At 37.7% G+C, this 17,222-nt stretch overlaps 1 long non-coding RNA gene and 1 pseudogene across 1 annotated transcript; one reads left to right on the forward strand and one right to left on the reverse strand.

The window, feature by feature from the left end:
• Positions 1–1,343: 1,343 nt before the first annotated feature.
• Positions 1,344–15,853, forward strand: LOC123648247. The gene is made up of 5 exons (XR_006738538.1): positions 1,344–1,449; positions 2,528–2,607; positions 8,471–8,648; positions 14,960–15,258; positions 15,655–15,853. It is a non-coding gene; the product is annotated as an uncharacterized LOC123648247 (long non-coding RNA).
• LOC123648246 lies at positions 4,592–5,807 on the reverse strand (annotated as a pseudogene).
• Positions 15,854–17,222: the final 1,369 nt, after the last annotated feature.

Below are 17,222 nucleotides of genomic sequence, written 5' to 3' on the forward strand. Positions count from 1 at the left end.
TTAGAGGGACAGTGGGGACTTGGGGACTCAGAGGCCTATCTCCAACAGTGTGTGTATCTAAATACCTGTCATCAGGCCAGTTCCAAGTACCTTTAATCACTCTGGTGCCAGGGGACTGACCTAAGAGTGGATACCAGCAGAGAAGTAATACGTTTTGCAATCACGTTAAGTATATTTTAAGGAAAAGCATATGGGTTATGCTGAAGTATTTTCTGAAAAGTCTGGGTTTTAAAGCCAGAGAGACTATGCTTTGCAACCTCTTTGGATCACTTTACCTTGTCAACATGATGTAGAAAGAAGATGAAGGTTATCAAGCATTGGCTGAGTGACTGTCTGACAGGAGAAGGCTGAAACTGGGAGGTTAGGTCTTTGAAGTGCCTTTTTCTTCTTCTCCATTCAGTCAAGAAATGTTTGTTGAGCACCTACTATGTGCCAGGCTCTGTGCTGGGATGAGGACACAATGCATGTCAGTGCCTGCTGGGTGCTGACATTCTAGTGGGGTGGCAGACATAGGAGAGTAAACAGCCCATGGCTATAGAGTATGACGTGTGCTAGAATAGGAGTATACCTAGGGTGCCTGTCCTAGCATGTGGGAGATCCAAAAAGTGTTTCTTTGAGAAATTTGCATCTATATTGAATTTTAAAGGGCAAATATAACTAGACAGATGTAACAAAGGAGGACAGTATGCCGGGGAGAAGAAACAGAACATGCAGACTCTTGGAGAAAACCAGGAGTCTGGTGTGCTTAAGAAACCACAAGCAGTTTGTCTGAGCCATGGTGTCGTGGGTGGTTTGGAGGGACTGCAAGGAGGAAAGAAGCATGAGGATGTGACAGTGGGCCAGATAAGGCTTGGTGCAGCACGTGGAGAAATTTGGACTTTGTCTCCCTTTGTGGAGCAAGGAGGGAGCCATTTTAGAGTCTTGAGCAGGACAATAACATGGGAAAATCATCCTGGTTACAGCTGAGTATTTAGTGGAGGAGAATCTGGATATAAGAAGACCAGTTAAGAGGCAATATAGTGATAAAGGTGAGTGATGACAGCAGTTTCAGCTGAAATAAGGTAGTGGTGACGGGGAAAGTGGATTGATTCCAGAATTAATAAGGAAGCATTTTTCTCACTTGTATGGAGGGAGTCTGTTTATCATTTCAAGCTCCAGGTTTCTGTAGAGCCTGCCTATTCTATAGGCCTATTGCCCATATGACCCCACCACCCCCAGACTTCCCAGCCACACGGTGGCCTCGTTAGAAAAGACTGACAAGGCCAGTGAGATTCTTCTCTTATTTTTTAGGATTATGAAAATTGAGACACCAAAAAATTGGGACAGTGAACATTGGGAATTTAACCTAAAAGGTCATATAACTATTGATAAATAAGAATGAAAGAGAAAAAAAAAAACCCTGATGATCAAAGGGAGGGAACAGATTCACAGATTACGGCAGAGATCAGAGTGAGTATAGCCTTTGAGGGGCTGAGAGTGTTGTTTGACTATATTTCACTTCTTACCAAACATGGTGATATCTCTGCAGTAATCACTTTGCACTTGAACTAGAGTGACCTTTTGCTTGAGTTACCTTTATCATATCTTCTTCCCTGCCCTTCAGCATTATTTTCAGATTCTACTACATAATTTAGGATTTATGTGGTGCTAACTAGTTGCATAATGAATACCTGCAAGGTCTATTTGAAAGTAAGGAAATAGAATGCTCTTTCCATGATCATAGATTCAGTACTCTGAGTTTGCAGGATTGAGCCAATGTGTTTGTCAGCTCCCTGGAAATCTTTATTTCCACTAACAGAAAGGTTTTGAGACTACCCATAGCAATCGCATCCAGCCTGTTTGAAGCCTTGTGAAAGGACAACTTGATGTGTTATTTTTAAAAACACATGATATTGTTACTGATCATACTATCTTAGACAGTGCTGGTTTGGTCATGGAATAGACCACGAGAAGTGATTGTTCCATTTGACAGTAAACTTAAAAGCATGAGGGCTGCTCAGATTTAATGTTCAAACTCTAGTCTTTTCCGAACAAATAGGCTCCTACAATTTGAAGACTATGAAGCTAGTAAATGGAACTGAAAGCATCTTAGAGCTCCTTGTTGACACCACATGGTCATAAACCCTTCAGACTCTGCAAAGAGGTCGTAAAGCAAATTGTTCCTTCACAAGTAAACCGATTAAAGGGAGACAGAGCTTAGACATCTTGGAGCCTAATGAGGGCATTTCAGGGAAATGATGCTCCTTTTCTAGAACAAATAATAAATTTTTGTTATGTGTGAGGAACAGAATTGCTCACAGGAATAAGTCAAGGGATAGGGTAGGCACTATGTTTTATTTTCAGCAACACTGTGCTGAGAATCAGGGACTCCTAATCTGGTATTAACTGGATGATCTTGGGCAAGTGAACGAACCACTCTGCTTGCCTTTTCTTATTTGTAAATGAGAAAGTCCATTCATTTAATAGACATTTATTGAGTAAATATTATTAGCAGTTATTTATCCATTTATTGTCTTCATCCTCACAGGATCCCATGAGGAAGCCGTTATTATTCATTCATGCTAACAAGGAATCTGATGCTCCGAGTGTTTAAGTGACCTGTCTGAGGTAATATCGCTGCTACGCGGTAGAGCGAAGATGCACCCAATTTTCCAAGTCTAGTGTTCTTCTTGCTATAGTAAGCTGCCTTTCCTATGCCTCCCTTGCATTCATTAATGAATGTACTTCTATTTATTAATGTTTGTTATATCCCAATGTTTATATCTTTATAACTGCCTCCTTACCTCCCACAATACAGAATGTTGATCTTCATTTATTTATCCATTTGTTGATTCATCATTCAACAAAATGTGAATCAAGTGTCTATTACATGACATGGACTGTTCTAGGCACTTGGAATACGTTAGTGAACAAAAGAGATGATATTCCTGACCTCATTCACTTATATTCTAGTGAAAGGAGAAGCAAATAAATAATGAATGGCATAAAACATGCAATATGTTAGGAGGTGCTAAGTGCAATAAATAAAGTAGAGCCAATTCAGGAGGATTAGGAATGTAGCAAAAAGGGTCGGTTTGCAATCTTAAACAAGGCCATCAGGGTAGGCTTTATTGGCAGCCTCATATTTGTTGCCTAAATTAACTTAGGAATGTCCTCTGACAACTTCAAGACTTGGCTTTATGTACAAGAGAGTGGTGGCACTAGGCTTTGGCCTTAACCCAAAATTCACTGACACACATTCATTTCCCAGCAGAGAACTTTAGATCAATGTCTTCCATATTCATCTACACAAACACCAGCAGTACAAGGTGGAAGGGGCCCAAGGCATAAGCTGAATTTATGTCCTCTAATACAGAGAGCTCCACATCAGGGCACAGGGCTTAAGGTAATGCTGACCTTAGCTAAAAAAACATGAGGCTGTGAGCCTTACAGATGTGTAATCAATACTGAGGTAACTGGCTACAAGGGGTTTTACACATCTGTCAGCTAAACCAGAACCCTAAAGGGCAAATTTAGGCTGCTCTAAAGAACATTAACCAGATTTGTGGTGCTGACTCAAGGAGTTTGTGTCCATAAACCAATACATGCATTACAAGGAGACATCAGTATGACAATTTTTCATTGGTGACAGTCATAATCCTGTTTCAGTCTGGTTCTCTAGTTGATATTCATGGAAAAATGCTGGATTGGCTAGACTGTCATCAGAGATCATTTTGTTTTCATTTTATGTTTTCTTTTTATTTTTGTTCCCACCAGTTTATAATCCTTTCTTATTTGTCTCTATCTTTCCTATATTTTCTGCTTGTTCTTTTCTTATCCTTCCTTTCCTTTTAAAAGTTATCGTTTTTTCCTTTCTAGCTTCCCTTTTCCTTAGTTCTCATCACTGTTCTTCTTTTCTCCCTTCTTCCCTCCTTTTCTTCTTTCCTTTCTTATATATTTATCATGCATCTACCATGTACTGGGCCGGCCATTAGGCTGAATGTTGCATAACAGTGGTAAAAAACAGAGGGCCTTCCCTTAGGAATCCCACTGTCTATGGTTAAGAGATGGCATTATACTTGTGAATCTACAAATAAATCTGCACTGACTAACTCTGGTAAGTTCTATAATGAAAAAAGAAGATGCTGTAAGGGAGAATAACAGGGGATCCTGCTATGCACTAGTGCAGGGATGGGGAACCTGTGGTCTTAAGGCCACATGTGACTTTCTAGGCCCTCGAGTGCAGCCTTTTGACTGAATCCCAAATTTACAGGACAAATCCTTTTATTTTTATTGATACATTTTTGATCATCTTTTATATTTTTATTTTATTTTAAAATGAACATATTTAAAATACCAAATATAAAATAATCCTACCAGATTGACTGGCACAATGAGAAGGTTAGTAAGCCATAATGACTAAATTGAATGCTGGTTGGCGAGAGTTTATGGGAGTCGACTATGCCAATCTGTTATCAGCTTTTGACAATGGTGCACTGTGTTTCTGTTTGAAGTGGAATTTGTGAATAGTTGCATAGCTGAACAGTATTTTTCCCCCACTGGAAAACAACTTTTATTGAGATCCCACCAGCCATACAATCTGTCCTTGACATTAAGCTCCTTCTTCCTTGGCAATCTGATCTTTCTTAAGTGGTCCCATGAATGCTTTCTTCTCCTCCACTGTCTGGAAGTGGCCATGGCCAGCCAAACTTGGAGGTGGTGTCGATAAATTTAAAGTCAGTCTTCTCCAGAGCCTGCTGTTTGGTCTGCACCAACAACGGCTTGCAGAGGGTGAGCACTCAGTTCCTGGTTCCCACCACCACATAGCCTTTCAGCACAACAAAGTCATTGGTCACTGCACTGTAATGGACAAAGCTACCCAGGGGGTTTATGCTCTTGTCAGACAGGCCATAATTAGTAGAGACATTGTTCTTGATCAGTCTGCCATCCTTGATAAGGTAGCCCTGTTCGATCTTATAGATCTTCTTATTGATCTCTGTGCAGTGATGGTAGCCTTTCTGCCCAGCTTGTGCCCACAGAGAAAGCCACATGGGCAGGATGCCATGCCACAATAAAGGCAACCTTACACAGCCCTCGGTGGGTCTTGTGGGGCAGTTTCTTGGTATGCCAATGACTGCTCACCCCTTTGTAGCCTTTGCCTTTGGTCATCCCAATGATGTTGATCATCTTGTCCTGCCCAAATACTTGGTTCACAGGGACCTGCTGCTCCAGCCTCTCCCAGGCCCAGTCCAGGTTCTCAGCCACAGTGTCTCCATTCACCTAGGTCTCCATCAGGTGGGCCTTGTTTTGGCATAGAGGAAGTGGGTGCATCTGGGTGTAGGCAATTGTGCGAATGACTTGGCAGTACTTCTTTATGGTGCTGAAGTCCTTCTCCAACTGCTTTTTGCCATCCTCATCCTGCCATTTCTTGCAGTACTTGGTGAAGGCCTTCTTAGATTTATGTCAGTTCTTGTAGAAGTGCCTTTTGAACTCATTGCTGATATGCTCAGCAAAGATGGTCTTGGAAATCAGGAGGCCTCAAGGAGTTTCCACATAGCCCATGATGCCTGCAAGCACTATGGGTAGTGTCTCCACAATGGCCACAGTTTCTATAACTTCCTTCTTGTTCACCTTGGATCCTTTCTTATTGACTTCCTGCACAATGCGGGTCATGCCAACCTTGTATCCCAGGAACGCTGTGAGCTGGACAGTCTTGGACGGGTCGTCCTTGGGGAAGCTCTTCACTTTCCCATGATGCCTGCTGCTATGTTTCCAAGGTAAGAAGCCCAGAGACCATGTCTGGGAGCTGAGGACTTCCTGTGAGACATCCTGCTATCAAATCCCATCATACTATTCTGAAATAAAAAAAATAAAATAAAATCACAATGACATATCTCTTTAAAAAAATCCCACTAGTAAGGACAGTATTTTTTAACTCTGTCTGTTTAGTAGCCCATCATGTCAAAGAAGATCAAGAGAATGCTAAAGGAAGAAAACAGATTATTTAATGAGGATTGGGAATTGCAATATAATCTTGTTTCTGCCAAAGGTAAGATGATTTGCTTGCTTTGTGATACTGCAATATCAACATTAAAGAGATTCAATGCTCATCAGCATTATAAAACTCATCAGGACCACAAATATTTTATAGTAGAGCAAGAGGTGCAAAAGATTGTATTGCAGAAATTAAATGATGAAACACAAAAGCAAAGATGATTTTTTTCAAGCAGCAATAAAACCTGGAAATAACGTAGCTTATATCCTTTGGAAAAAAACGGAAGCCATTCAATGATGTAGAAATTGTGAAAGAATGCACTGTCAAAGTTGTAGGATGCTTAGATCCCAATAACCTTTTAAAGTATGCAAACAACTGCCTCTTTCAAGGAGAATCATAACTGATTCGCAGCATGAGTTAGCCTTCAACTTAACAGAACAACTTCATGCAATACTTCAAAAGGAAAATATATATTATTCAATTGCTTTGGATGAATCAACTGATACTAATGACTATGCACAGGTTTTATACTTCATTTGGGTCATAACAGGAGATTTTTCTTTGCTACAAAGAGTTACTCACTTTGGGCACTCTCACAAACAGAACACTGGGAATAGATATCTTCAACAACTTGCAAGATAAATATCATGAAGTTGGACTGAATTTGGTAAACTTAGTGAGTGTGTGTATAGACGGTGCAACTTCCATGACAGGAAAACAAGAAGGGTTTATTGCATAGACAAAAAAAGTATTAACAGATCCAGATGCTCTCATTTCTTTTCATTGTATCTTGCATCAGCAAAATCTCTGTGCTAACCTACTATTTTAAGTGACACTTTGCAACAGTTATAAGTATTGTTAACTATATTCTTCAAATGCAAACAGGACCATCAGTTTTGTAACATACTAAAGCTGAACAATGAGGTATTCAATGTGGATTTGCCATATCATTCTAAAGTGCATTGGCTGTCGCAGGAACAGGTGTTAGCCAAAATTTTTCTCTGCAAGAACAGATAGTTAAATTTTATGAAGAACAGATGGAATCAACAATGTAAATTTTATTATTATTATTATTTCAGCATATTGTGGGGGTACAAAAGTTTAGGTTATGTATATTGCCCTTGTCCCTCCACCTCCCTGAGTCAGAGCTTCAAACGTGTCCATCCCCTAGACAGTGGGCATCGCATTCATTATGTATGTATACACCACTCCCCTCCCCCACCCACATCTGCCCGACACCCGATCAATGTTATTCCTAAATGTGCTCTTAGGTGATGATCAGTGAAACCAATTTGATGGTGAGTACATGTGTTGAAAGAAGATTTCTATAAGAATGCAGCATTTCTGTGTGATATCATGTCAAATCAAAATGACTTGAATATTTCCTTGCAAAGTAAAACTAAGTCTACATCTGATATATGGTAAAAAAAAAATCCAAGCATTTTGGATCCAAGCTTTTCTCAAAATACTTCTTCAAAAGGAAATTTCAGATTGACATTTCCCCAGTTAGAAAAGATCATTCATGAGCAGGATGATATATGTGAATCATTTGAAGAATATATACAGCTGTTATAGACCTATTAATTGGAGAATACAATGAAAGGTTCACTGACTTTGAGAATCATGACATCACACTCAAATTAGACTTTCAGCCTCATCTAGTTGATGTCATCAAGGCACCAGAAGAACTACATATGGAATTGATTGATCTCTCAGTAAATGACATTTAAAGTCATTGTTTGATGCTAAGAAAAATCCAGTTGAAATGTGGAAAAATGCAACAAAATACTCACGCCTTTGGCAGCAAGCCCAAAAAATGCTTTCTTGCTTTTCAAGCACTTATTGCTGCAGATCTACATTCTCCTACCTACCGCAAATCAAGACGCCTTTAAGGACGCAAATGACTGATACTCATCTAGAGGATCAGCTGAAACTGTGAACCTCCATGCTGCAATCACATATTCAAATGCTTTCCAACAAAAAGCAGACATAATAAAGTCAAAATGTTCAATTGACTTTAAACTTAACAAATGGTTTCGTTTTGTGAAATTATAAAGTGCGTAGTAGTTAGATGAATGTACATTTTTAAGCACATCTAATTAAAGTTTCTTGAAGGCAGCCTTATTTGATACAGCTAAATTAATGTGGCCTTCCAACATGAAAAGGCTCCCCACCTGAACTAGTGGGTGGGAAAGGCCTAACTGACAAGGGAACCTCACTCTGAGACTTGAAGGAAGGAAAGGAGCTATGCAGGCCCAGGGCAGGGAGGAATCCTCTAGAGACAGGAAGAATAATAACCTTAGGGATGGCAAGAGCTTTAGGGATGAGGGAATGTTCAAAGGCCATCGTGGCTGGGTCACAGTGTGGAAGGCAGAGCTTGGCATAGGGAGATTGGAGGTTCCAGAGGCCTTTCCCCTTATGTCCCCCATCTCCCCATATCCATTTAGCTTGGACATGAATAAGGTATTTATCTGAAAATATCTTTTGGGTTTTTAGGTTAATACATGAGCAAAACAAGTACAAAGCAGAACATGATGAAAGTGAAAAGGAAGTGGAAAAAGGAGCTTTTGATGAGCAAATCGAGAAGTCCAAATGGATATTGAGCAATCCAGACTGGCTGCCATGGTTTCCTGTGACACATGAATTGAGCTGGTTGTTCAGATACACAGAAAAGGTCTGGGCTTAAGTGATAGATTTGGAAATCAGAGTCATATGAGTAGATATTACCTACAGAATTACAGAGGCGTAGTTTGGTGTAATGGGAAAAGCAATGAGCAAAAAAATTGTAATGTAGACTTGACCCTATCATTTGATAACTATGTCATTTAGACATGTCACCCTGACTCTCAGAGTTAACTCTCTTATCAGCCTTAAAAAGTTATGAGAATAAAAGAAGTTAGTACGAGTGAAAGATCTTTAAAAATCATATATATGATATGTTTTTTCTTTCTTCTTTCCTTCCTTCTTTTTGTTCTTCCCTTTCCTTCCTTCCTTTTTGCCTTCCTTCCTTTTTACCTTCCTTCTTTCCTTTCTTGTTTCCTTCCTCCCTCCCTTCCTTCCTTCCTCTCATTACCTATCCATCTCTCCAGTATTTACAAGCAAGGGATCATTGGGTAAAAGCAGGGGATTGAGGCATGCCTGAAGATTTCCCTGGAAATGTACATGGGCTAGGCTTCTAGGTTCATCTTTATCTCGTCAGAGCCCAGGAATTCTCTTTCATTAAACTTACAGTTATCTGCAAAATAAATTTTGAAGAATTACTAGTGTGAAACTTCAGGATTTTTAATGTTTTTTTTTTTTTAAAGATCTGCATATTCAAATTATTACAACTTTTCAAATTGGTGTTTGATAATCTTGCTTTTCTGATCTACCTTCCTATACCTATGCATAGTTTTACTAAATAGAAATCATCACTATCAAGGAATCATGCCTTGTCTTTGATCTTCTTGCACTTTTGATATGGCTTTCCTTCTGACCTTGCCTATCAAAATCCAGCCTTCTCTTTAAAGACTATCTCAAACATTATCCTTTCCATAAACATTTGTGATCCAATCCACCCACTCAACACAATATAGTGTTGTGTGATCATCATTTTATATCTCTCTATGGCACATTATATTCAATCATTATTTGTACACATATCTTATTTCTCTACTAGCATGTGAGATCCATGAGGGTGTGGATTCATCCTTTGGCTCTTCCATAGCTCCTGGCCTGGTGCTCAGTAAATGATACATCACGGAATATTTTCTAAGTTGATTAGCCAAATGCCACAAAGATGACAGAAATGATTATGTCTAATCAGCAAAAGCTACCTGTGGGTTTATACCTTGAGCAAGTCTGCTTTATAAAAAAGATAGACAAAAATAATTTAAATATTGAATTTAAAAGATAAAGAAAAAGATTCAAAATAATTTGAAGCATTGTACAATGTGGCATCCTTGGCTATACAGAATACTAAAAACTTACAGAGAATCCTGAAAAAATTACTGAAAGTTTTGTTTTCTTTCCAAGGCTCTCTGATAAGATTTACAATAAAAAAAACTATAAAAATATTGGTAACTTAGGAGGCTTTGACTTGTAACAATTTCTTTTTTCCATATTGGGTCCTGAATCACTCTTGCCTGTGGTCTTAAATATTTTGCTCAATATATAGTGATGTATTGAAGTGACATGAAGAACTAAAACTGTATTTGGGTTTGAGGTATCTGTGCCTCTTTGGCTTTTTGTTTCTAAAAGATTTTCATTGCTTGTTCTTAGCACTTCATAAATACACAGACATGGTCTGTCAGGAGACTAGTTGCTGCTGACAAGGGTAGGATTTTCAATTTAGATTGATAATATTCTGTACTGGGATGGTGATATAATCCAGCAGAATAAGTTATGACCTGCTGAATCCACTGGCTCACTTGGGTAGGTACTTACAGCCAACGTTTGCCTACTGTGTACAATATTATCCTTTTCTTGGAATTTCAGAGGCAGTCCACAATATTTATGAACTGGCTTCTAAGTACAGAATATGAAACACTGCATCCAGATTTGTGAATGTATTCAGAGAATGAGAGACTGTACACACATCATGTATCATGGATCATATGTGGAAAAAATGTTATCAACCTCTATGATTAGAATAGTCAAGCCAGGTGCTTGCTAGTTAAAAATGCCTGTCCAAGGAAGCCTCATAATACCTGTTTCATATCTAGATCTTTATAATGCATTTATAGTGAAATGGTTAATATAATCTGTACCTCATATCTTCACCACCTTGGACCCAGGGTAAAGTGACTTCATTCCAATCATCTAGTTGACTGGCTAATGATCTGTTGCCCAGAATAACCTAAGAATGAATGGCAATGTCCTATACTATAAAGTATATGTCAGCAAGTTGAATCAGACACAAACTCAGGACTCTCAACAGGCAGTTAAACTGGATGAGCAGAAATAACAGAGCTAAGTTGCTAAGGTGGGGAGGAATAGGCATGAGTAGGGAGGAGACAATGCCTATGCTGAGAAGGCAACCAACTATCTGAGTGTCTATTTAAGTGCCAGAACTGCTATTAGACTCCAGGCAGTATTACTTTGTGCAGAATTCTGAGGCATGTCCCCTGAGTTTCTTAGAGGACCCTGAGATCCAACTATGGCAGAATCAAATCCACACTTTGCAGATTTATTGTTTTTTCTTTCTTCCTTGTTGACTTATCTGCTCCCTCATAGCCCTTGCTGACATCACCTCACAGATACACTACTTATCTTAGTGCCTATTTTGTTCAGACCAATATACTCTTCTCTTGGTATTATGCTGTACCTCTTTGAGAAAATAACAACTCAGGGACTAGTATGGGGCATACATAGGCTTTCAAATGGGTGTTAGTCCTTCTACTACCTTATAGCTCCACCATTCTTTTTTTTTGTTTTTTTTGAGACAGAGTTTCACTCTGTTGCCTGGGCTAGAGTGCCGTGGAGTCAGCCTAGCTCACAGCAACCTCAGACTCCTGGGCTCAAGCAATCCTCCTGCCTCAGCCTCTCGAGTAGGTGGGACTACAGTCATGCACCACCATGCCTGGCTAATTTTTTCCATATATTTTTAGTTGTCCAGCTGATTTCTATTTTTAGTAGAGACAGGGTCTCGCTCCTGTTCAGGCTGGTCTCGAACTCCTGAGCTCAAACGATCTTCCCGCCTCGGCCTCCCAGAGTGCTAGGATTACAGGCGTGAGCCACCGTGCCTGTTCAGCTCCACCATTCTTGACAGAAATTTCCTGGGCAGGAAATTAAAGACTTGAAAGCACTTCTAATGGTGGCTTTCTTGGCTAATGGTCTCAAATTAAGCCTCTTGAATTGACCAAGAGAATTATACATGTTAAAATACTATCATTAGCTCTTTTTAATTACTGACTTAATTACTAAGTTTAATTATCAAAGTTATAGTTTTTATTGAAATGATCAATGATTTTATGCATGAAATCTTATATGAGAAATGCTTGGTTATCTTTTCTGGATTTTACTGGTGAGAGATCTGTCATTTAGGGTCATACACAGTCATGTCACAAGTTGTATAATATGACAATGATGAATAAATAAATATTCTCAATAACCAATATGTAGATATGGTGACAGATTGAGTCTCATTTGGAGGCTTCCTAACAAAAGTTGATTTTTGGTTTCATTTTAATTGTGGATTAAGGCTGAGAATCCTACTTTTTGCCTCTTCTCACCAATGACAGTTAATGCATCCTTAATCAAATTCAAAATTTAGTACATTAAAAAATAAGCCTGATAAAAATATTCTGTGCTTTTTCTGTGTAATTAAAAAATTAGTGTTTTAATGCAGGTTCCAGAGCTACCTGTGTGCCAAAAAGTATGTCCTGACTCTCTCTGAATCCTTATTATTCTGCCCTTGCTCAGGCTGCTTTCATTGTTCTCAGCTCAGTGAGGTGTCAGCACTTTCACTTTCAAAGAGAATATATGGTGCATTCCCCTAAGTCCTTTCTCTACACAGCCAACTACTCAGGCAAGTGCTTTTGCTAGGGGTATGTGTCTTTAATCATTTGTGGAGTCACAGGATGTATATAATGAACCCTGGCATTATGGTGGAAGTACATCTCATTGTCCTCACATAATTCTGCTGTTATCAGTTTAATTGATCCTGCTTTTGTTAGTCCGGCACAAAGAGAGACAACCAATAAAAGGCTATACAATTTAGGGCCAGGTTGTACACTTTTACAGAACTACTGTCAGGCAGATTTATATGCATTAGCGTTATGCAGGATGAAAAAAAAAAGATAAGAGTTAAGAGAACTGTTTTCTCAGTGGGCCAATTAGATGAGGGAGTTGAATGTGAAGAGGGAACAAGTTGGACCTCTCTATTCAGACTACCTAAAATGCAATTTAATAGCTGTAGCACATAGAATATCATTAACTCGTGAGTGATGATCAGTGGAAAATTCACTTTAATGCTTAGAAAGGATAATATGGTGTTATAGAGTTTGTGTAAAAATGTGTCAAGTATTCACAGTGAGCCTAATCTGCTATCCTCTTTGATGAGGAGGAGAAAAAATTGTGACAATTTTTGCCTTATGTACAATTTAGGGTTGGGTTTTCTTAAAGAAAAATAAGGCTTGGGATATGTAAATTTTTTGTTTCTCATGCTGGCTAAATTAATATATGTGAATCATAATGTTTCATTTCTTAGATAACTATCATTTGGCACTTAACCAAAGTACATTAAACCAATTCACTGACTGACCTGGTGGGCCAGAATTGGGTGGAGGAGAAACAGAGAGTTCCTAGAGTCGCAACACTTTGATATGTACATACTCAAAAACACGCACACACACAGATGTACGTGCCTATGCCAGTGAAAATCCCTGAGAGCCACCAAGCTGTAAAATAACAGCCTTATGGCATGCAAAGCTCACGTGTGGAAGGATAAACATTTTGAAGGAAAAATCACTGCTTTTTAGTTTTTAAAATATTAATTCCACAAGAAAGAAATCAGTCTTACTTTAGGACAGTGTTTTTAGAAAATCACTTTTGTTTGTTTGATTTGGCAATTGTCATTTGGATTTGTCTGGGTACTTTCTAAGAATTTTTCATCTCTACACAACTGTCTTTATTCTGCTTTTGACTTATCTTGATACTGCCAGATATGGCTGACAGGTGGCCTCAATCTATTGTTCTTCATTGCTGAATAGAATTAGAGATAGGTGATTCTTGTAAGTTTGATGAAGCTTGAGACTTCTCATTTTAGAACCAGAGTAGTGTAGCATGTCATATCCATGTAAAGAGTGTTCTCGAGAACTTTTTTGTAAGTTTCTGATTAGTTTCAAACAACCCTGGTTATCTTCTTTTATCACTATGTCTCTATATTCTTTGCTCCATTTTACATAGGTTGAACACACATTATGAATGCCCTTCATGCGTATGAATAAAATATAAATTATGGCAACTTACCATAATTACTTAAAATCACTTGCTTTAGTGTATTTCCTCCTGGAAGTGATGTGTGTGCCAGTCAAGAATTGGAAATACAATTGGAGATAAGGAAGGAATATTCTCTGGCTTCTTAGTAAAGATAGGTGGCTTTCTAAAACTAAGATTTCAATTCAAAGAATTTAATAATGAAAATACACATGCAGATGTTTCCCTATACTGATTCTTCACCTATCTCAAGAATTTTTGAGTACACATAGATTGGCTGATAAATAAAATTCACATAGGCTAATATCTGCATGTCAGTGTATACTTTTATAGTGCTAAATATTCAACCAATTGAACATTAGTCGGCATGAGTGTACCTGTATTGCATAACTAAGCTGGTATAAATGGAAAGATAATCTATATTTGTGTGAAAATTTTCTACTCTCGTAATATTTCATTTCAATTCTCTAACCTTTCCAAGAATATCAACTATATTTTTAGTAAGAAGGAAAAGTATAGAATTATGGAAGATTATGTCCTATGATATACACACACATTTGCCAGAAATATATTTGCAATATTAACTTATACATTCCTCCCCCTGCTCCAATATTTCCAAATTGCTCCATGACCTGTCCCCATTCCAGCAGTTAGACCATGAGGCATCCAATGCAATGCATCAAGGCAGTTTTGTTACAGCAGAGAGCAGAAAATGAGTCAATTTTTAAAAAAATTTTGGGTTACAAATATCATGGTCCAATTATAACACAAAATATTTAGAAAAAATACAAGATAAATAAGGTTTATCCCTTGCCAGGTTTTTCCCTTACCCCATTGACTATGTAAAGAATATTCCACACTGGGGAGTGACAGGGAGAAGAAGGAGGGGAAAAAGAGCTATTAGTCTCTGGTGGATTCTTAAAAAGAGGCCAGATATACTTTCTTCCATTCCCCACCCTAACTGCCAAATCCAAGAGAGGTAAAACATCCCCCACCCATAGATGGACTTGGTGAACTTTGAGAGTGAAGTGATCCTGTGCTTTTTCTTTTCTTTTCTTTTTTTTTCAGAGAGATCCTAGGAAATAAAAGGCTCTCCAATTTCTCTGCACCCCAGCATGCTGCAAAAACCTCTGCGTGGAGTGTGTAGGCAAATGGGCTTGAAGCAGCCTTCTAGAATCTCCATGTGCCTCTGCAGAGCGTAGGGAACAGCAGAAATATTTCTGAGTGGCAGAGAGCAGTATGGCCATGGCAAAGAGATGAAAAGAAACTGCAAATGTTTTGTTTTCAAGAGAAGGAGGCTGTGACAGTGATGTGCATGAACTGAAGACGGATTACCTGGGAACACAAACACCTCAGCTGATTGCAAGGTAATATATATGTACATAGATGATGTTGAACATGCCCAGATTTCTACCTGCATTACCCATACCTGTCACTATATAAGTCCTAAAGAATTTAGCTACTCGCCCAAGGGGAAAGATGGGAAGGGAAACTGAAATGACTGAGATTAAATTGCTGCCACTTAATAATTAGAATACAAAATAAATTTAGTTATGGAAAAGAAAGCTGAATTTTATTAATATCTTACCTGGTGGAATGACATTAATATGCACTATGACTGTTTTAATATATATCTTATTTTCAATATGTAATTGGTATTTCTAGCTCTTGTAATAAATAGTTCTAAATATTTAAAATATCTAATAGTGCTGAAGTTATAATTTGCACACAAACACAACTCATGTTGCTTCTTTTCACTGTAGATGGTGGTGATGGAAGTCATGTAATAAAAAGATCTCTCACCATAGTTCCTGGCAGCCATAGTAGTTTCAACATCATTTCCTCCTGTGTAATACCTACCAGAATTCCAGATATCAGAAGTTTAAATGTTACAGGATTGTAACTGAAACTCTGATAAGTGAGATTTTCAACCATTTTAATCTTCTCACGATGACTTTACACTTTTATCAAAATGCATTAAGTATTTGAGAATTTATTTTCGTTCTTGTAAAAGGAGAAATAAAATTTTCCTGGAAGCAAGAAAAGTTCAATGGAATATCTTATCTATCTCTTTCCCTTTATATGGTTTTAAAATTCTCAAAGATGAGAAAAGAGTAGGACACGAAAACACAACTTCTTACATTCATTTCTATGAATCAGATTGCACTAGAGAAACAGTCTTAGCATTGCCCCTCAATGTCTCTTTGCAAAAACGCATCACCTTTCTCAGGGAACACTCAGTAAAGGATTGACGCTGTTAGAAACTCTAAGAATGACTGTGAATAATGTGGAAGGGAAGCGTTCTGCTCTCTGTTAATTACCTCCTTCAACCACTCTGGTAATGACTTCTTTCCCTTGATAATTCCATCATAATGAAACCTTATTTCCTCTTAAAATTTTATTTATTTCAGAAAGAAACAACTACTGTATTGAAGGCAAATTAACTTGACTCTTAAAAATTTGATCAAACAGCTATCTACTCATGTTATAAATTTCAAATGGAATTAAAATTAGGTGAAACTAAAATTTCTCCTTCACTAAGTGTCCCTAAGCATAATAAGATGGAACATAACTTATTTGGGGTGATATTCTATTTAGGTATGTAATGAGTAACTTTGTGCTGCTCAAGTTATCAAATGCATCAGTTTTCTATTGAGTTAGTATTAAGAGAAATATATTTTGACAATTTCTGGGGCATGTTGTTAAAAATAATCATGACTGATCTGATTATAAATATTAAATAGTTAAACTGTATAAAGTGTAATTTATTTATTAAACTTATTTGAGAAGATTTTCATTTGTTTGATCTGCTGTTTTTATTTGGTCAGATTATTTTTGTTACTTTTATTGAAATAAAGATGCAAAAGGAAATTTTAAGACTAATGTAGAATACCTCATTAAACACTGGAGTTCAAACTTGTTCAGATGAAGACTACTGGGCTGTACTTCTCACAGTTTATGTATCATTACGATTTGGCAGGGGCAGGTTCTAGAAATCGGATTGATTTATTGAACTCCTTTGGCAGATTCTTATGCAGGTATTACTAGAATAACATTTTGAGAAACAGGGATATAGAGTTCTCTTAATTATTATTAGTCTTCTTCTGCTTACCACCTTAGAGCTTGAACAAAATGTAATATAGCAATATTTAAGTGTTTAAAAATAAAATTTATTTTCTAGAACAGTTTTAGATTTAAAAAACAAAATCAAACAACTAGTATAGAGCTCCCATAAACCCTATACCTAGTTTCCCCTATTATTAATGTCTTACATTAATATGATACATTTGTCATAACTAATGAACCAATATGGATATGTTATTATTAACTA

Source organism: Lemur catta, chromosome 12 (genome assembly GCF_020740605.2).
Source record: "Lemur catta isolate mLemCat1 chromosome 12, mLemCat1.pri, whole genome shotgun sequence".
Taxonomy (NCBI): domain Eukaryota; kingdom Metazoa; phylum Chordata; class Mammalia; order Primates; family Lemuridae; genus Lemur; species Lemur catta.